General features: G+C 35.8%; 1 pseudogene; it reads right to left on the reverse strand.

The window, feature by feature from the left end:
- Window positions 1–6,020: 6,020 nt before the first annotated feature.
- LOC107815062 (protein CHROMOSOME TRANSMISSION FIDELITY 7-like) lies at window positions 6,021–11,617 on the reverse strand (annotated as a pseudogene).
- Window positions 11,618–22,790: the final 11,173 nt, after the last annotated feature.

Raw genomic sequence — 22,790 nt, forward strand, 5'->3', positions numbered from 1 at the left:
ACCAGCTGCCTTAATCCACATGTCCATGATCTCCTCTTGGAATAGTTGGATTGGCCTCCCTTGATCATCAATCAGCTGACTTTGAATAAACTTCTCCAAGCTTATTCAAAATTCAAAATTTTTTCATTCACACTGACTCTATGGGAATATTTAAAAAAGTTTTTATTTATTTATTTTTATTTTTCCATTATTTTTCTCGGGAAATTTTTTCAGTTTTATAAAATTATTTTTGACTTTTCCCACAAAATCAAAGGGAACTAAATTATCGCATTTTTGCCCCAAAACGTTCCCATGGATAATCACACTGACTCTATGGGAATATTTAAAAAGGATTTTATTTATTTATTTTTATTTTTCCATTATTTTTCTCGGGAATTTTTTTCAGTTTTATAAAATTATTTTTAACGACTTTTCCCACAAAATCAAAGGGAACTAAATTATCGCATTTTTGCGCCAAAACGTTCCCATGGATAATCAACGGGAAACGTTATTATTTTTTTCTGTAAAAAAAATTTCATTTTTTCCATTGAATTTCGATGGGAATTGCCACTGACAATATTTTTGTGGGAAATTTATGTGGAAAAATGTTGTGTTTTTATTAGTGATAGACGAGATCTAAGTTCTTTTCATCTCTTCTTTTTGCAATAAATTGACATCTTTCAATCACTTATCATCCAAACTTACTCCTACACATAGAAAGCACACAATGAGAATATTTTACTTTAAATCATACTACCTCCCGCAACTCACACGACAAAATAAGATGTTAATGTACTAAGAACATATTCTTTTGGTCATTTATCAGCTATATATGAGCTTATCCAAACTGTATTGTTGTTGTTGATTATTAATAGAATGAGTCTACGTTGTATTAAGTTCATGCAATATTTATTTTTGACGATATAATTCAAAAAGCTTTATTTTTTTGTTATGCATTCCTATGTTTTAAATTCTTATCATTATTGGCATTACTTTTGACGTGGGACTGTAATATCTGAGATAAATTTACTAGCTTTTAGAACTTGGTTAAACTTTCATATAATCATCAAAGTGTTATGTCGCATGTAATTTAGCTTGAGGATTTATATTCTTTAATCAATGTTCCTTTCCTTAATCTTTTACCTATATTCTATTTGATGAATAAAATGCTTAGCATCTCTAGTGCACGTACTAATAAGTTTGAGAAACGTCTACGATTCAATTCAGTTAGAATGCAATACAAAAAAAACTCCAGCAAAAAACATTCGGTAAAAAGTGATTAATATGATCTGGCTAATATATTCAAATAACCAGATCATAATTTGATATGGTTAGTGTTCATGCGTCACACGAATTTAGCTTCTTAATTGAATTGGTTAAAGCAATAACATATAGCGTGTAAAAAAGAAAAGAAAAATATATAAGCTACACTCTAAACTTGTGCCGAGAACTCAATTAGACACCCCAACTTTGCGGACGTCTTGTTCCCACTATACTCTTATTCAGATGGTATTAATTATCCCCCAAAAAGGTAACATGGTAAAGAAAAAAGTTACATCTTTTGAAACGCACAAGAGCCGAAAAAGATTAAAAAGCAAATTAAATTGGCCACATGTCATTCTTCTATTGAGTATTATACTACTAAATACAATTAATTCTTTGTGAACCTTTTTATTTTTTTTATACTTTTTAGTCTTTTTTTCTCCTTATCTTTCATTCTCCGTCCCCATTACCTTCTTCAGAACCCAACAACATATCCTCTTCGATCATACCTCGTGCAATAACATAAATCTTTATAAATAATTTGCGTTATCAAAATAAATTAAGTGTGATTAAATACTATATATTCAAAAATTATAAGCAAACGTGCAAATTATTGACTAGAGACGCAAGATTTGAAAAATAAACTTACAATTATAACAACGCACAGGCTATTGTTACCATTTTTTATGCTTCAACTGCGAATCTTTCACCGATCGATTATAACTTTAGCGTCCCCACATGAGGAAAGATGTGTTTCTAGTGGCTTCAGTATTAAAGTGCACAAAACTCTGGCACTTCTTGTCCTTGACGCCATTACAACTATCTCCAGAAGCTATTTTTTTATATAATGTTTACATATATTATTTTTATATAAATATATGTTATATTGTCGATTTATCGGTGCATATTAGTCTTTTTTTTCAATTGGAATTGTTAGCGGGAGTGAGCAGTTGTAAGTGAATACAATGACTGAGATTACAAAGGTGATATATATTGCGTGAAGAAAAGAATGTGATGGTTTATTAGTATGAAGGAAGAAAATAAGCGATATAAGATAGGATGAACCAGAAAGAGACGTAAAAATCTTTTTGTTGAATCTAATCGGTTATGGGTTGTATACTCAATAATTGAGTGAAGCGAGAGTAAGGGATAGGGGTGGGAGGACTAAAGAAGAAAATGGCATAGGGAATATTGGTGGACAAGAATTTTATTTTTATATATATTTTTACGTGAAACCTCACTTGGACCGCATGTACTATACCCCTCAATTTATGATTGATTTTGAGTGTGACAATGAGGTAATAGTTTCATTCTGAACAAGAATAGAATGGTTATAGGACGCACGCAACGTTGAAGTGTGCAACTGATTTTTCGAGAGACATTACAAATTTACTGATCCATAAAAGCTCCCCAAACAAGAAAACATATTAAAGGAAACGTTTAATTTGACAAACTTTAGGGGGTGAAATACCATTTCTCCTAAACTTGTGGGCATCCAAGTGATAAGTAGAAGTACCACTCTCTCGAGTAGGGGTATAAAAATCCGAAAAATCGAACCAAACCGATCAAAAAACTGATACTTTTTAGGTTTGGTTTGGTTTTGATTTTGAATTTTAAAAACCGATCAATTTTTATTTGGTTTTGATTTTAATCAAAAAATAACCGAAAAAACGAATCAAACCGACTATAAAAGTAGCTATTTAAATTTATTATGACACATGTACATAAGTATATTTTTTATATAAAATTTCTAAAATTTTATGGTACATATTAGTCATTTGTATTTTTAGTATAGTCATTTGCTATTATAATAATCTAATTCTTTGCATTTACTTTCTAGTTTGATTGGTAGTTTTATTTTGCTAAGTACAGAATTTATTTCATGTTAAAAATAATTGATTTTTAATTGAGTACTTAAAGTATTCATCACTATTTGATTCAATTATTATTAATATATCTTGGTAAATGATAGATTTCTCAAAGAGCAATTGGTTTGATAGTGTTACATTGAAAATGTAACCATCGTAATATGCGTTTGGTAGTGTATGTCTCATATTTAAGAAAAAACTTATAAACAACCGAAAAAACCAAAAACCGACTTAATTGATTTGGTTTGGTTTCAATTTTTGAAAAACCGGCTTACTTGCTTTGATTTTTCTTTTAAGAAAAAAAAAACGACCCAAATCGAACCGAACACACCTTAATAAATAGTGTCGACTTGTTTCAATTCAATGAGGCGGGAAGCGCTAATTTAGCAGAATTTTCACAGGGCCGAGAGAGAGAAAATCAAATGCAATCGAAAATTAGCAGCTTCTTCAAGCCCTCTTCTTCTACTGCAGATCCATCCCAATGTTGCAGTGATATGTTTGATTGTGGGAGGTTACAGCCAGAAATTGTTGTCACTTACCAGCGCAAACCTCAAAATTCATTTGGGTACATTCTCTATTACTTCTTTTATCTTTACTTAATTCATCTTTCTCTACTATTGAATCTTGAAATTTATGTCCTCAAAATCTTTGATTGGAACTTTTCTTAATCCAATTTTTTATTTTCCTCTATATTTTCTAGTTTTGCTTTTTGGACATTTTTTACATATTACCCAATTCTTTTCTGCTGTAGTTTTCCCCCCTTTCAGATTTACCTAATTACTAGCTGTATAACCCAACTTTGGTTTCTGCCTCTATGAGAGGTTGATTGGATATTACCTCAGTCGAATTACCAGTAAAACTAGAATCTTTGACTCTCAACATATGAAACTGATGCATTATATGGCTTTCGTTCAGCTTTTCGAGTTGGATTCTTAGCAGCCTGCACTTCAGCACCTTGTTTATTTTTCTTATTTGAGGTAGTAATCATTTTTTATGTGCTAAAAGGAAAAATAAAAGAATGAAAGCAAATTGTAGTAAAGGAAAGAAATTTGAGAAAGTCAAACAAGAAAGGGAAGTCTATGTTAATGAGCAAGCACACTAAATCAAAATGTTGTGGTTGGATTTTATCCAAAATGGAAGAAACTAAAGAGAGGTAAAAGGAAAATGGATATGATCAATTGCTAAATAAGAGAGAAAACGTATATAGGCAAGGAAAATGTTGTTGTTGTTCTATGTGGTTTCGTTCAAGGCATTTGTGTTAGGATCGAGGATGTATTACTTGCGCCACCCTCGCTTTCACGACGACATGCCTTCCGTCCCCGTCACTTTTTCCGGCGACTTCCACCACTCTCCAATCAAATTCTTTAGATTTTGTTTTTATTTTTTTTCCCGGTGTAACTGATTTTCATGGTACCTTTGTTTTTGTTTTGTAAAACAGGGCATTACTGATTACTAGTACTATTTTTTAATTAAGTGGTTTGGTTTCTTAACAATGTGTATTTTGATACTTTACTTTGCCAAGTGAAATGACCGTTGGCTTATTGGGACAATATATTATTAATACACTACACTTAAATTGAGTTGGTGGGTTCGTTAAAAAGTAGACCATAAATTGGATTAAATAAAGTGACCGTTAGACGAGTCAGAGAGCCTGTGTAAGGATCACAATAACTCGCAGCTGAAAAAAAGAACCCAAAGTAATGTTAGTCCAATATTTTTCATATAAATGTCAAAATACAGAAATGTTTATCAGGAGAGAATAAATAGGTTTCTTTCGACAATTTTGGGGGAGAGGGAGCAGTCACAAACTGATCGTCATTTATTGTTTTAATGTAGACCAGTGAAGGACACTACAGTAGCGTAACGAAATAACAATAGCGATTGCTCCAAACATCCTCTGGCTGTCCCATAAAAGGCATTTATGAGGATTCACTCCTTTGCATACGTATATATATTCTGTTTTAGTGCTATTTTAGGTTTAGTTTAGCGGGCGTAGTGCTAACAAAATGGTTAAAAGAAAACAGTTATCCACCCATATTATCCACTAAAAATGGGTTGGATAATGAACTTTTTAAAAACGAATCAAATATGAATAAGAACCATATTATCTCACTGTCTGTTGAGTAAAAATATGAGTTTAACCAATCAGATGGTAAGCACCCTCCACTTCCAACCAAGAGGTTGTGAGTTCGAGTCACCCCAAGAGCAAGGTGGGGAGTTCTTGGAGGGAAGAATGCTGAGGGTCATTTGGAAACAACCTCTCTACCTCAGGGTAGGGGTAAGGTCTACGTACACACTACCTTCCCCAGACCCCACTAGTGAGATTATACTAGGTTGTTGTTGCTGTTGTTATAGTGACTGATTTCAGATATTCTATGAATGACTAATTGAGTAGTGTAATTAGCTCAGAAGATTTCTATCCTATCCTGCTTAATCCTTTCTGCTAAATGAAAGGGCAGGGATGTACAAAAATGATTATAGTTTGGCAGTGTCCACATAATCAGTTTGTACAATACCTTCTTTAATGCTTTGGCCAGTGTCCACATAAGAGTTATAAAATGAGTACACAGACAGTTTTGGCAGAGCGTGTATCAAACATTCTGATAAATTGTGCATCCAATTCCAATGCAAAGTGAACAAGACTTGCATATTTGTCAGCTGTTCCGATACTCAACTTTACATCTACGCAATCATGTACTAGGATGCTCTTGAATGCCTTAATAGCAGCCAACAAAGCTACCTCATGTAAGAGAGTTGAACACCAAAGGAAGCTAAATTGCACACTTCTGCCTATTAAATAAACTGTAAACATACCTTTTCTCATCCCAATGTCAAGAAAAGAAAACTGTCATGTCATGTCATGTCATATCCCAAAATTACTCTTTTCCAGAACCTGTAACGAACACTATAGGTCCCGAAACACTTCAAGGATACTTCTGTTGTGTATGAATACAAAGAGCATGCAAACTATCAGTAATGCACCTATTAACAAAGGGGGTTGATGCAAGAGGGATTTGGAGTACATCAACGATCTAGTCTAGTACTGTGAAGACAAAAAGGAAGCAACGTTGTCATATCAGTTAAAACAAATACAAATTCTGGTGCTTCTGAGAGTTATTCTGAATCAACAACCACATACTCAGTATAATCCCGCCGGTAGTGTGTACGCAGACCTTATCCCTACCTGGAGAGGTAGAGTTGAGTATTCTGAATCATTCCTAGTAAATCCTTCTTCAAATAGAAAGATCATTCAAAGAGGTTTGTGTTGGCTTCTGTAGGTGTCCAATGTCCATAGAGGAGCAAACACTGAGTTGTAGTGGATGGACTACAAGGGATCACAAAGAGGAAGGAAACAAAAAAAGAACAAAGAAAGAAAATGAAAGGTCAAAAAGAGGAGAGATAGATGGAAAAGAAAACTGGAAATGAGAAGGAAATGAAAGGAAGAAGGACCAGAAATTGGTTTCTCCTTTCACTCAAGGCATTTGTTTTGTGCTTAGAGAATTGGCTTCCCTATGCAGATGTCTTATGGGCTACAGCAGTGTGTTTTTTCTTTGTGCTCCAGTTATCAATGTCGCAATCATCTCCTCAGAGATTCATTCCCCGTATCTCTTCGAAATCAGAGCCATACTACAGATGGCACATCAAACCACAAACATTGACTGCCAAAGTCCACTATGCTCTCCCAGTTTAGCTTGCAATGGTCATCTATATTAGTTCAACCCCTCTTTTACATTAATGCATTTGACTAGATGAGTCATTTGACGTGCAACACAGTTGAAAGTAAAATGAATAGAGAAATGAATGAACCTGTGAAATTCAAAGAAGCATTTAACGTAGAGAAAACTGATTCTCGCATGGAGCCAAATAATTGACTTCCAGTTAAAGATATACAACAACCTGCTGAGAGCAAGAAGATTATTACAGACTAGACTCAGTCTACACCTGTAACAGAGCTTGGCCAGACTCTTACCTTAACCATGTAATATATTGGGAAAGAATAGCTTTGTCTGCTCCAGTCAAAACAAAGAAATATCAGTAAGTTTCCACACATGAACATAGATGGATTATCCAGTAAATTACTAGGCTAACTGAAATATACTTGGCATAAAAAAATCAACATGCTATTTCTTAAACCCTTACTACAGATCAGAAGTTGTATAAACAAAGAAAGAGTCACTGCTTGTATAACTGGATATGAAGGCCCTTCCAACTGAGGTTGGCTGAGAATAGGCTAACTCTGAGCGTTTAAGAGCTAAATCCTTGCAAAAGGTCATTGAAGAATGAGAAGCAAGTTCAGACTAAATATAAATCATAAGCAATCCAAATCTATGCGGAACTTTGGCATTCCAGACTGCAAATGGCAAACAAGGAGTTTAATTTAAAGAAAATAGTTATTGCCCATTTTACCAACTTCCAAGTAACTTATTTGACCAAATTTATAATGCAACAGTCATTTTGCAGAGAACACGGTCAGACAAACTCTATTTGCGAAATAGAAGCACATCCGATGCTTCAACGACGAACTTTGTGTGTGAGCATCTACTAAGCAACATCCAATCTTTCATTTTGGTGTGCTCTTCTTTCTTTCCTTGGTCATTTCGTTTTGACATATTCATTATAACTTATCCAATTACAATGTATTAACCTCTAATGCACCTTTCTTTTACCAAATCTCAGGGGCATAGTCTAATATGAGGGTAATATGTTTCTATTTTTTATTTTTTTGATGACGGAGAAATCTCAGGGGGGCAATAGTGCACGGTCCGAAACTCTGTGAATAATGGGACCGCCACTAACCCTTCTCTACTCAAAAACCAGGCTCTTGAGTGCGGCAGGGTTCAAACCCGTGACATGCGCCTAATCCTCAAATCACATGCTACACTCTTACCACTAGACCAAAACCCTGGGGGCAATCATAGGGTAGTATTTTACATAGTGTCGTATCCTAAATTTTAATGGAACAAAAGAGGCCCAGCTGGGTACTGACCAGACCAGGCCATGGAGTTCGAATAATTTGTTTTATCACATTCATTTTCCTATCACCTGTGGAATGTATCTTAGCCAAACTCTTAAAAAACAATGAGAGTAGAGACCAGTGATGCTCAACAACAATGTTTTCAGTTTCTTCTGTATGACTGCAGATATTAAAGACATTATCATTTGGCAATTGAATTCAAGAACCAACTTCGCGTTATGCAAGTAAATACCACCCCAAGAATCCCAGAACTCCTACAAAACTGATATCTAAGGACGTTTGCATTTGTATCCACTGTTCTTCAGTAGGCTTGAGTAAAGCATAATCCTTTCCCGTAACAGCCACTTAATCACCATTGACACCTTTGTAATAGCATGAATTTGAAATTGTTGCACGTTGAATATAGGAAGTAGTGGGCAAAACCTTCTTAATCATCTCTAAACCTCCTTGATAGCACTCAGCTATATTCCTCAGAACAATTTCCTTATCAAGATAATTACTGCATGGAAAAACTAGAGGCATTATGTCTGAAACTGCAATTGTACCGGGAGAGTAGAAGTCTCTGGTAAACTTTACGAAGCTGGAGGACAGATCTTCATCTTGAGAAGCACCAATCAAGCGACTCGATCATGTACTTGAGCAGCAGAGAGTACTACACCATTCTGTTTCTGCAATATAGATAGAGTACACTGTGGTAGGATCTTCTCATACTACATTGATGGCGTACACCACTCTGATTCTGTGAATACTTGCATACCAGGACCCCTTTCATAAATTATCAAGTGCAAGCGAAGAAAAACTCAGCTTCAAGTTTACAAAGACACTTGTCAAGTGAGAGCATCAGACTCTCGCTTATGGAATTTAGTTTTGTTTTATCAGTCACTGTCGCCTTTCTTCCTCTTTCCAGTGGTCTCGTTTCTCAGACATGAATTTTTGTTTCCAATTCAAAAGGAGCAATTACTAGTGTGAACCCCGTAAATTTAACTATTGTCAGTTCATTAAGCATGCAATATATTTACAATAAAAAAACTTCAAGGAACCATAACAACTCTGAGAAAGTGAATGGCATTACCTAGCAGCATCCAGCAAATAGCTGGCAATATGTTTTCTTCTGTTGGAGGGACTGACCCAAATGGCTCTAATGCCACATAAAGCAGATACACCTTCCTTCTCACACAAGATTACTCCACTATCAGACTATTCATGGCTTTTGGTTGATTGATTTATTCTTACAATTTCCCTTTGGAAACTCACTCCCCCAAATTGGAGTGTGGTTGAAGTCCGTCTTGCTTCCTTCTCAGGTGAAACCTTACACCTGCTGCTTTCTGATCTTGAGAGAATCTTATACGCCTTCTTTATGGGCTATGTTACCAGACATCCAGATATTCTTTGAGAAGATATAAACAGATAAACCTGTTAACAGGAGAAATGTTTCAGAGTTTCATTCACATAGCTAGACAAACTCAGCCTCTCACATAACCACCACATGAAGGGAGAATTCTTCATAAAAATTAGTCGGCAAAATGAGGACAACCATTCAACGTCATAGCACAATTAAGAAGCTTCATTGAGCTCAAGTAACTTACAACTCAAATTATAAAAAATATAAGTAGAAAGCTGGACAGTTGAAATTTGATATTGATTAGTGAATAACTTTGAACAATGAAGTTTATTTTCTATGACAGTAAGTTTCTTATAATTGCAAGAGAACGGAACCTTGCATAGCTGATGATATATCCACCCATCTCCAAGTTCCATCTCCATCATCTTCACAACTTCCTGTACCTGCCAACAACACACTCTCTTTAAGTCTATGAAACCTATGTCTAACATGATTAACTAGAGAAATATCAATCATGAACGTCAAAATATCGTGTTTCATGTATAACCAAATAGTATCTGAAAACCTTGTTTCTCTGAGGAGGAGGGTCATCGTCCAGCACCAAGATAATTCGGCCAATTTCAAGTGGAGGAATTTGAAGAACTCTTTCATTCCGCCAACCCTGGACATTTTATCAAATCCCAGCAGGATAGAACTTTAATCTTTTAATAATTTTACACAAATTTGAAATAACATACTCTGTTGCTGAGTTACCTTAAATGGAATACCATGCGTATAATTCTTGTGAAACGTCTTATGAAACTTTTCATCCCCTTCATCACCTCTGGCATACTTGAAGCCACAGACGGTACAAGTATACAATAAAAAATCAGACTGACCCAGTTCCAAATAAAATTGGGCGTACTTTCTCTTCTTATTCAAAACTTTCACAGACTTTGCCACCCCCAGGTCTGGCGCAACTTTCTCCAAGTCTATTTCCTTGGATGCTTCATCAGTTGATGCACCATTGATTTCACTGCAAAATCAGCTTAGCATTAGCAAAGAACTTGAAGGGGAAATAAAAATGGTCATCAATGTTAGGTAGTAACAACACGGAGATGTAATTTTTTTCCAAACACATAATTTTGGCAGAAAACCTACTTGTTTAAGAAAATTAAGAAAATGATTTAGGAAAGATTATAACGATCATACTTTTGTACTTAAAATCATAATGAATAGTTTAATGATGTGATGATAAGACACTGTCCTTAAATTGGTTCCCCTTATCTGCGTCTTGTAGAAGAGAGAAAAGGCTAGTTTCAATCAACAAACAAGGTAATTGTAAGTAGACGACCGAGATGATAAGCAAATATATACGTTTTCTCACTTATTTAGTAATTGATCATCTCCATTTTCCTTTTACCTCTCTTTAGGTCCTTCCACTTTGGATAAAATCCAACCACAACATTTTGATTTAGTGTGCTTGCTCATTAACATAGATTTCCCTTTCGTGTTTGACTTTCTCAAAATTTCTTTCTTTTACTACAATTTGCTTTCATTCTTTTATTTTTCCTTTTAGCACACAAAAATTGATTACTACCTCAAATAAGAAAAATAAATAGGGTGCTGAATTGAAGGCTGCTAAGAATCCAACTCGAAAAGCTAAACGAAAGCTATATAATACATCAGTTTCATATGTTGAGAGTCAAAAGATTCTAGTTTTACTCGTAATTCTACTGAGGTAATATCCAATCAATCTCTCATAGAGGCAGAAAACAAAGCTGGATTATACAGCTAGTAATTAGGTAAATCTGAAAGGAGGGAAAACTACAGCACAAAAGAATTGGGTAATATGTAAAAAAATGTCCAAAAAGCAAAACTAGAAAATATAGAGGGAAATAAAAAATTGGATTAAGAAAAGTTCCAATCAAAGATTTTGAGGACAAAAATTTCAAGATTCAATAGTAGAGAAAAAGGAATTAAGTAAAGATAAAAGAAGTAATAGAGAATGTACCCAAATGAATTTTGAGGTCTGCGCTGGTAAGTAACAACAATTTCTGGTTGTAACCTCCCTTAATCAAACATATCACTACAACATTGGGATGGGTCTGCAGTAGAAGAAGAGGGTTTGAAGAAGCTGCTAATTTTCGATTGCATTTGATTTTCTCTCTCTCTCTCTCGGCCCTGTGAAAATTCTGCTAAATTAGCGCTTCCCGCCTCATTAAACTGAAATAAGTCGAGACTATTTATTAAGGTGTGTTCGGTTCGATTTGAGTCGTTTTTTTTCTAAAGAAAAACCAAAGAAAATTGAAACCAAACCAATTAAGTGGTTTTTTATCGATTCGGTTTTTGTCGGTTTTCGGTTTTTCGGTTGTTTATCGATTTTTTCTTAAATATGAGACATACACTACCAAACGCATATTACGACGGTTACATTTTCAACGTAACACTATCAAACCAATTGATCTTTGAGAAATCTATAATTTACCAAGATATATTAATGATAATTGAATCAAATAGTGATGAATAATTTAAGTACTCAGTTAAAAATCGATTATTTTTAACATAAAATAAATTCTTATACTTAGCAAAACAACTACCAATCAAACTAGAATGTAAATGCAAATAATTAGATTATTATAATAGCAAAGAACTATACTGAAAATACAAACTACTAATATGTACTATAAAATTTTAGAAATTTTATATAAAAATATACATATATACAGGTGTCATAATAAATTTAAATAGCTACTTTTATAGTCAGTTTGGTTCGGTTTTTTCGGTTATTTATTGATTAAAACCAAAACCAAACCAAATTTGATCGATTTTTAAAATTCAAAATCAAAACCAAACCAAACCTAAAATGTATCGGTTCGGTTTTCGGTTTGGTTCGATTTTTCGAATTTTTATACCCCTACTCGAGAGAGTGATACTTCTATTTATCACTTGGATGCCCACAAGTTTAGGAGATATGGTATTTCACCCCCTAAAGTTTGTCAAAGCAAACGTTTCCTTTTAATATGTTCTCTCGAAAAATCAATTGCACACTTCAGCATTGCGTGCGTCCTATAACCACCCTATTCTTGTTCAGAATGAAACTATTACCTCATTGTCACACTCAAAACCAATCATAAATTGAGGGGTATAGTACATGCGGTCCAAGTGAGGTTTCACGTAAAAATATATTTAAAAAATAAATTCTTGTCCACCAATATTCCCTATGCCATCTTCTTCTTTAGTCATCCCACCCATTATCCCCTACTCTCGCTTCGCTCAATTATTGGGTATACATCCCATAACCGGTTAGATTCAACCAAAAGATTTTAACACCTCTTTCTGGTTCATCCTATCTTATATCAGTTATTTTCTTCCTTCATATTAATAAACCATCACATTCTTTTCTTCATGCAATGTATATCACCTTTGTAATCTCATTCATTGTATTCACTTACAGTTGCTCACTCCCGCTAATAATTCCAATTGAAAAAAAAAGACTAATATGCACCAATAAATAGGCAAAATAACATATATTTATATAAAAATAATATATGTAAACATTAAATGAAAAAATAGCTTCTGGAGATAGTTGTAATGATGTCAAGGACATCTTTCAATCACTTATCATCGAAACTTACTCCTACACATAGAAAGCACACAATGAGAATATTTTATTTTAAATCATACTACCTCTCGCAACTCACACGACAAAATAAGATGTTAACATACTAAGAACATATTCTTTTGGTCATTTATCTGCTATATAGGAGTTTATCCAAATTGTATTGTTATTGTTGATTATTAATAGAACGAGTCTGCATTGTATTAAGTTCATGCAATATTTGTTTTTGATGATATAATTCAAAAAGCTCTATTTTTTTTGTTATGTATTCCTATGTTTTAAATTCTTATCATTATTGTCATTACTTTTGATATGGGAATATAATATTTGAACTAAATTTACTGGCTTTTAGAACTTGGTTAAACTTTCATATAATCATCAAAGTGTTATGCCGCATGTGTCACGACCCCAAATTCCCTCCGTATGATGTCGTGATAGCACCTAGTCTCTAAGACTAGGTAAGATTATCAATGCGGAATAAAAATAAAAATCTAAAACTTTACATAATTACAACTCCCAAAACCTGGTAGAAATAAGTCACAAACTTCTAAGAATTTATTCTCTATGTCTCCATACATCAGAGTCTAAAACAAATAAGGAAGACAACATAGTAAGATAGAAAGGGACTCCAAAATTTGCGGACGCTGGCAAATATATACCTCGAAGTCTCCTCATACAGCTAGTTTACTGATAGTCTGATAAATTATACCTGGATCTGCACAAAAAGATGTGCAGAAGTATAGTATGAGTACACCACAGTCGGTACCTAGTAAGTATTAAGCCTAACCTCAGTAGAGTAGTGACGAGGTCAGGTCAGACCCTACTGAAAAATAATAATTGCATAGTAAAATATTTAACAATATAATAAAATAAAATGACAATGGAAATGAATCAAGTAGCATGTCACCATTTAATTTCACAAAATAAAGGCAATAATATCTCGTGGAATCAAAACAGAATTCCTTTCAACTTTAAGAAAATAACAACAAATAATCAAAGGCAACTGCGACCATAAATCAATATCAACAAGGGCACTCCTGAGGTACCGCCTCGTAGTCCCAAATCATAAATAAATTCACAATATCTCATTTTCTTATCTCACAGCGGGAGCCTTCACAATTTATTTTAAAGAAAACATTTTTTCCGAAATAGCATCCCGCGTTTTAGCCATCCTTATCACACCGTATGACTTCTAGTAGTTTCCCTTACTAGCCACGCGTACCAAGCCACCCTTATCTCACTGCATGCATTTCAATACCTAGACCTTATACCACCGCATGCGTATCAATATCACAATATATCAGAATTTGCACCTCAAGTGCTCAAATAATTTAACTTGCCAAAATAATTCAACAACAATATTTTTCAACAATAAAGAGCTCACGGCTTATGCCAAAATAAATCATCAATAATATTTTTACACAATAAAGAGCTCACGGCTCCATCATAATGAGTATGAAAATCTTACAAAAATAGTCAGAAATAAATAATTCAGGAAAATAATATTTCAAAATCTTTAATACGTTGCTTTAATGTAAAATTTAAAAATGTCAAATACTTCATATTAATAATATTTAATTTAAAGAAAATCAACCTTCAAATAATGCACAGAATAAAAAAAATCAAGTTTCAACTAAACAAGTAAAACAATTAGCAGGAAAAGATCAAACAAATTTAAAGTATATATCTCAGATCAATGATGAAGAATATAACAAGATAAAATAATTTAATAAATGCACAATAATGATCTACACAATTTAAAAATATAATCTTTCACATTTAACCCGTGTACACACTCGTCACCTCATGTACACGACTTTCAACACATTTTAATAATCACATCAATACCAATCCTGGGAAAATTTCCCCCACACAAGGTTAGACAAGTCACTTACCTCGATTTGCTCTAATTTAACCAAGTATTATGCTTTTTCCTTAATTTTTCGACTTCGATCGACTCGTATCTAGTCATAATTAATTCGATGCAGTCAACAAAAATTATAGTAATCAATTTCATAAGAAAATACTATATTTTTAAATAAAATTCGAAATTAGCTCACAATTGCTCGTGGGGCCCACCTATCGGAATCCAGTGAAATTTATAAAATCTGACAACCCATTCAATTACGAGTCCAACTATACCAGTTTCACTCAAATCCGACTCTGAATCGACACCGAAATCTCAAAAAATTATTTTTATGAGATTTCTAAAAAATTTCTAAATTTTCATCTCAATACACTAATTAAATGGTGAAAATAATAATATATTCGTGTATATTGACCAAATCCGAGTTAGAATCACTTACTCAAATGTTTCTCCTTGAAAATATGCCAAAAATCGATTATGCTCAAGCTCAAGTTCGTCAAAAATGGCAACTGGGGACGAAATCCCCAGTTTTATAAACTGTCGAGGTAGCCATCGATCGTGGGTATCGATCATGGCTTCGATCTTTATGACCCTTGATCCTGTCCTCGGTCTTAGCCCTCGAGCTTGGGCCTCGATCCCTAACCCTCGAGCTGGGCATTCGATCATGCCTTCGATTATACCTTCGATCATGGCCCTCGAGCTGGGCCTTCGATCTTGCCTTCGATCATGGCCCTCGAGCTGGGCCTTCGATCCTCAGCCTTGTCCCTGGCTTTGATTTGGGCCTTCGATCCTGAGCCTCGTCCCTAGCTTCGATCCTGGCCGTCGACCTTGGGCTCGATTTCTGCAGTTACAGCAGAAGATAATTGCAGCACCTTTTTAAGTCCAACTTTTGATCCGCTAACCATCCGAAACTCACCCGAGGCCCTCAGGACCTCAACCAAATACACCATCAAGTCCTAAAACATCATATAAACTTATTTGAAACCTTAAATCACATAAAACGATGCTAAAATCACGAATCATGCTCCAATTCAAGCTTAATAAAACTTAGAATTTTCAACTTCTACATTCGATGTCGAAACCTATCAAATCAAGTCCGATTGACCTCAAATTTTGCACACAAGTCATAAATGACATAACAGAGCTATGAAATTTTTTGGAACAGGATTCCAACTCCGATATCAAAAAGTCAACTGTCTGGTCATAAAACAGGAATTCCATCTAATTCCCATATTATCGTGTACTATAGCCCACGCCTTCCGCCGTGGCCCCAAGCCCCCAGAACCAGAACGGCTAAAACTTTTCCAGGATGTAACATACGACCTAACGAACCATAGTCACCACCCCGCCAAGACCGTTCCTCATGTTTTGGCATTTTATGGCCATAAGACTGGAATTACGCCCGATTCCCATATTTTCATGTGCTATACCCCACGCCTTTCGCCGTGGGCCCGGATCACCTAAATATTTTCCGAGACGTCAAATAAGACTTAAGGAACCATAGTCACCCACCAAGACCGTTCCTTATTTTGTAGCGTTTTACGGCCATAAAACTGGAATTCCGCCCGATTCCCATATTTTCGTGTAATGATTCAACTTGTCATTTTGCTTTCTAGAACCTTGTTCCCCTAAATAAGACCCCGTGTACTTGCTTTTACTGATTTATGATTTGCAGGGATGGTTAGTTCGGGATTTGGAAGAATTCGGGTTGAAATCAGAACACTTGGTTCCTTAAGGTTGGCTTAAAATGTCAAGTTTGATTTTGGTCAATATTTTGAGTAAACAACCTTGGAATCGGGATTTGACGGTTCCAATAGGTTCATATGATAATTTCGGACTAGGGAATATATTCGGATCGGGTTTTGGATGATCCGGGAGTATTTTGGCGCATAATAGTGAAAGTTGATTCTTGAAGAACTTTGAAGTTCTTTAAATTTGGTTTGGAGCGGATTTTGTTGTTATCGAGGTCCGAATTGAATTGCGAGTCCGAGAATAGTTCCGTAATGTCATTTAAGACTTGCACGTAAAATTTGGTATCGTTCCAAGTAGTCTAAGTATGATTCGGCGCATTCGGAGAATTTGGAAAACTTGGAGTTCAAAGTTTGATTCAATTTGGGTTTGGGGTATGATTCTTGGTTTCATTATTGTTTTCATGTTTTGAGAGTTTGAGCAAGTCTGTATTATGATTACAGACCTGTTAGTGCCTTTGGATGGGATCCCGAGTGGCTCGGGTTAGTTTCGGACCCCTCGGAGCAATATGCAAGACCAGAAATGCCCACTTCGGGTTTCCTTCTTCGCGAACGCGAAGGGACCATCGCCTTCGCGTAGATGGAGTTGGGACTGGGGGGAAAAAGTGCTACGCGTTCACGATAGCTAGTCCGCATTCACGAAAGTCTGGGGCCAGTGACCTTCACGTTAGCGTGAGGCGACTCGCGTTCACATAGAGTTGCTGGGCTGGGCTGGGGGCCGCTTTGTTCTTCGCGTTCGCGAAGGGTAGGACAAGCCAATCTACGCATTCGCAAGACCTTGGTCGCGTTCGTGATGAAGGGACTTCAGGGGGCCTGAGTCATTTGCCTTCGCGAACGCGAGGCCTCTTTCGCGTTCGCGAAGAAGGAGGCAGCTGTGTAGTGAGTTTTAAATTGGGACTTAGGCATTTTTTTGGGTCATTTATTACACTCTTGGGCGATTTGAGAGCTCTTAAGGAGGGGATTTCAACCTAGCTTTGTGAGGTAAGTAATTTCTACCTAATGTGAGTTTAATACATAGTTTATGGGTAAATTATAACATGTAAATTATTGAAAATCATGGGTTTAGAGGAAAACCTAGGTTTTTGATAAAAATGGAGTTTTACCACGAAAATGGTTATGGAACTTAATTAAAATCATATATTTATGTTCCTAAGATTATGGGTAACAACTTTATTCGAACATTTCCGGAATTCGGGCACGTAAGCCCGAGGATGAATTTTAGGAATCTTGCATTTAGAGTTGGGAAATTACTTAAATAGTTGGGATATGAACTTTTAAGCCTATATTGATTAGTTTTTACATTATTTGGATAGTTTTGGATTGTTCGACACCAAATCAAGGGTTTGGGCATAAGCTTGGACCGGAAAGTAGGCCTTGAAGTGAGGTAAGTCTCTTTTTTAACCTTGTAAGAGGGAAATTTTCCCATGGGCGAACTTAATCTATATGTGATTATTTGTGGGAGCTACGTACGCACGAAGTGACGACAGTCCTGTGATGACCCAAAATGTCATCTTTAAATTTAATAAGAAATTATGTGTTCTAAGACCTCGAAATATCATTCCTCGACTTGCGTGCGCAACCCGTAAAATTTTCCGAAAAGTTTTCATGTGAAAAATGGATTAAAATGTGAAATAGAGCTTTAAAACTCAATTGAGTTGACTTTGGTCAACATTTTTAGTAAACGGATCCGGATCAGTGTTTTGACAGTTCCAGTAGCTTCGTATCGTGATTTGGGACTTGGGCATATACCCGGAATTTAATTTGGAGGTCCCTAGCTCACGTTATGACCATTTAACTGAACTAGCAATTTAAAGGCTAAAGACTTCCAAGTTTGACCACGGGGTTGACTTTTTGATATCGGAGCCGGAATCCAATTTTGGAAATTTGAATAGCTCCGCTGTGTCATTTATGACTTGTGTGCCAAATTCGAAGTCATTCCGGATTTATTTAATATGTTTTGGCACAAACTTTGCAAATTGAAAAGTTTAAAACTTAAAAGATCGAATCGAGGTGTGAATTGAAATTTTGATATTGTTTGGCGTGAATTGAAACCCCGAGTAAGTCTGTATTATGTTCTGGACTTGTTGGTATATTCGGACGGGGTCCCGAGTACCCCGAGCGTGATTCGAATCGAAATCGGAATAAGAATTGGACTTAAGCCAATTCTGGAAATTTATGCCTCTAATGTAATCGCACCTGCGAGGGTCTTGGCCACAGGTGCGGTGGAATTGCACAGATGTGGGACTGGGCTGGTCTGGGATCTTCGCAGGTGCGGCCATTTTGCGCAGAAGCGGATGTCGCAGGTGCGGCAGGAATGTCCGCAGATGCGAAACTTCACCTGGCAGCCTGGCATCGCAAATGCGAGCCTTGTCTCACAAATGCGGAACTTTTATCCGCAGATGCGAAAATGACTGGGCAGAGCCCATAAATTCGGAAGTCGCCATTTTTACTCATTTTTGAGTTTCAAGTCTCGGATTTGTGCGATTTCAGGGGAAAGTTTCACGACTTTGAATTGGGTAAGTGTTCTATAACCAAAAGTGATTATATTTCACAAATCCATGTCTATATTCATCATTTATTTCGGATTTAGATGGAAGAAATTGGAATTTTTGTAAAATTTCCAAAAAAACAAAAATTTAGATTTGAAGGTCCATTTGACATCGGAATTGGATAATATTTGTATGGTTGAACTCGTAGCAGAACGGGCGTTCGAATTTCGTGAGTTTTTCCAGGATTTGAGACATGGGTCCCACTGTCGAATATTTTAATGAATTTCGGATTTTTATACGAAAAATTAGTAAATTCATATGGAATTAATTCATATAATTAGTATTGAATATATCGAATTGTTTGTGAATAAATTTGAAGCTTTTGGAGACAAATTTAAAAGGAAATGTTGTGGTTGAGTAATTGATTGGAATTTGCAAAGCGAGGTAAGTGTCGTGGTTAACCTTGACTTGAGGGAATAGAAACCTAAACTATTTGTTATGTGAAATGCATGTGAACGATGTATAGGCGAGGTGACGAGTGTCTATACGTCGTCAAATTAATTATTTGCATAATTACTTGAAAAATCATAAATTATTTTAAATCATGAATTAATTATTATAATAATTGTTTCTCTCCTATTCTTTGTCAAATATTAATTCTTGAATTTCTGCATTAATTGTTACATGCTATTTGAATTATGTATCTTAATTGTTATTTGACATTTAGCATATTAAATATTAAACTGCCTATTTTCTCACTGATTTCCTTAATAATTTGTTATTTGTCATTGTTTGTTTCATAATTAAATCATAATTATTGTATGCTTGTTGCCTTATAATTTTATATTAATTGTTGTATTTATTGGGAAAATTTCTTCTATAAGAATTGATAGAAATGAATATATTGGAGGATCGGGTTGCATGCCGCAACAGACTTATTAAAAAGTCCATATTGGAGGATCGGGTTGCACGCCGCAACAAACTTATTAAAAAGTCAATATTTGGGGGATCGGATTGCACGCCGCAATAGACTTATTAAAAGTCAATATTTGGGGGATCGGATTGCACGCCGCAATAGACTTATTTAAAAGTCAATATATATATACTTGATTAAAAATATTTATATATATATATATATATATATATATATATATATATATACACTTGATTAAAAATAATTATATGAGAGGATTGAAAATGAATATATTGTGAGAGCAGGTTGCACGCTGCAACAGAATTGAATGTGAATATATTGTGAGAGCGGGTTGCACGCTGCAACAAAATTGAATGTGAATATATTGTGAGAGCGGGTTGCACGCTGCAACTGAATTGATGGAAATGATAATTGGTTATGACTGCTGAGTTGGCTTCAATTATTATAAATGAGTTACCTGATTTATTTCTATTATTGTTGTTGTTACTAATATTGCGTACATGTAATGTAAGTGACCCGCCTCGTCACTACTTCGTTGAGGTTAGGCTCAGTACTTACCGATACATGGGGTCGGTTGTACTGATACTACACTCTACACTTCTTGTGCAGATTTTGGAGTTGGTCTCAGCGGCGTGCCATAGACTTGCTCGAATTTCAGCTACTCGGAGGAAACTTGAGGTATAACTGCATGGCGTCCGCAGTTCTGAAGTCCCCGTCTATTTTACTTTAGCTGTGTGTTTATTTCCATACAGCTTTATTTTATTCAGACCTTTATTTGTATTATTCTAGAAGCTCGTGCACTTGTGACACCAATTCTGGGATGATATTTAGACACCGTTGTTTTTATGGATTATTCACTACATTTCAGACTTTACTTCCGCATTTGTTCTTTGATTATTAATAAATTTAAAAATTGTTTTAAAAATAGATAATATTATTCTAACGCTGGCTTGCCTAGCAAGTGAAATGTTAAGCGCTATCACGGTCTGAAGGTGAAAATTTCGGGTCGTGACAAGTCCGTACATAGCTACTATACATGTCATGTCCGGGTAGTTCTAGGTTTACACCATGCTTTGTGGACACCATTATTTGATTATACTTGCTAATTGTAACAAATGGAATTTAGTTGAGGATTCCTAAGGATTTAAAGGTTTCAAGTTAAATTGTCTTTATTTTCAAATGATTCAAGAAAGGATTATGACTTAAATGATTAACTTTAGACCTGACTGCGTCGCACGTATGATCCGCAAGCGGGGTAATTCTTTTACTTTATGTTTGACTGTGTCGCATATATGATTCGCGAGCGGGGTGAATAGATGCATCTATGGTTCGCGCCGTTCGACCCTCGACAATGCACATTTTACATTTATGTTGGATCGGGCCGAACGTTCTCGGTGGTATTCGTGTGTGATAATAGAAGTGGAAACTAATCTTAATTTGTATAAATTTTTTGTTGAGAGATCATTTTTTCTAAATGAAGGAAGTGTTTTATTGTGGTTCTTAAGAATGATGGAAGAATTGTTCAGTTATTCTTTTCCTGTTCTGAGTTTACTATTATCTGCTTGTATTATGCTTAAGTTAGAAATTTCACACTATTATACTATTAGCCCCAGTAAGTGTCTGAGTCAATCCCTCGTCACTACTTCTTCGAGGTTAGACTAGATACTTACTGGGTACATATTTTTAGGTACTCATGCTACACTTTTGTACTTGATTGTACAGGATTTGAGGCGGGTGCATCTTGTCACCAGACCGGTGCGTAGACTTGATTCCCCAGCTTGAGAGTTCCAGGTGAGCTGCCCTTTTGAGCCGTTCTGCAGCAACTGGAGTCTCTCTTATGCTTTTACTTTCTGTCTATTTCCTTTTGGACAGTATGCTAGCATTTGTTTTGTATATTCTACTAGATTGACCGCATACTTGTGACACCAGGTCTTGGCACACACACTAGTAGACTTATGATTTTGGATTACTTCCATTTATTTATGCTAAAATTGCAAACTTATGATCCTTTTTTATAAATAAGGAAAAGCTATTACTTACTAAATTATTTAGAACGGATAATCACTAGTTGATCAGTGTTGGCTTGCCTAACAAGGGTGTTGGGTGCCATCATAGCCTATAATGGAATTGGGTCTTGACAACATGGTATCAGAGCACTTTGTTCACGTAGGTCTCACAAGTTATGGGCATGCCTAGTAGAGTCTTACGGATCGGTGCGAAGATGTCCGTACTTATCTTCGAAAGGCTATAGGGTGTTAGGAAACTACTATTAATTTATCTCCTATCGTGCATTTGATGGTATACTAAGTTTCCTTCTTCTATTCTCTCATAGATGGCGAGGACGCGTATAACGAACGTTCCAGACATGGGAGGAGCTTCTCCCCCCGTTGCTAGAGGCCGAGACAGAGGCCGGGGGAGGGCACCGGCCCGAGGGAGGGGACGAGAGAGTCCCAGAGCTGCCCCAGTAGCACCACCAGCGAATCTAGTTGAGGATCCCATCATGGAGGAGCAGTGCGAGGTGCCTGTTCCAGAGCCAGCCCTGGTAGATTTCATGACAACACCGAGCTTTCAGGAGGTCATGGGCCGTATGTTACGGTTCATGGATACTATGACTCGGGCTAGTTTATTTCCAGCAGACCTAGCCACATCTCAGGCAGGAGGGGGAGCACAGACCCCTATTGCTCAGGCTCCTGGGCACGCAACCGCAGTATATCAGACTCCGGG

The sequence above is a fragment of the Nicotiana tabacum genome, chromosome 23, assembly GCF_000715075.1.
Source record: "Nicotiana tabacum cultivar K326 chromosome 23, ASM71507v2, whole genome shotgun sequence".
Taxonomy (NCBI): domain Eukaryota; kingdom Viridiplantae; phylum Streptophyta; class Magnoliopsida; order Solanales; family Solanaceae; genus Nicotiana; species Nicotiana tabacum.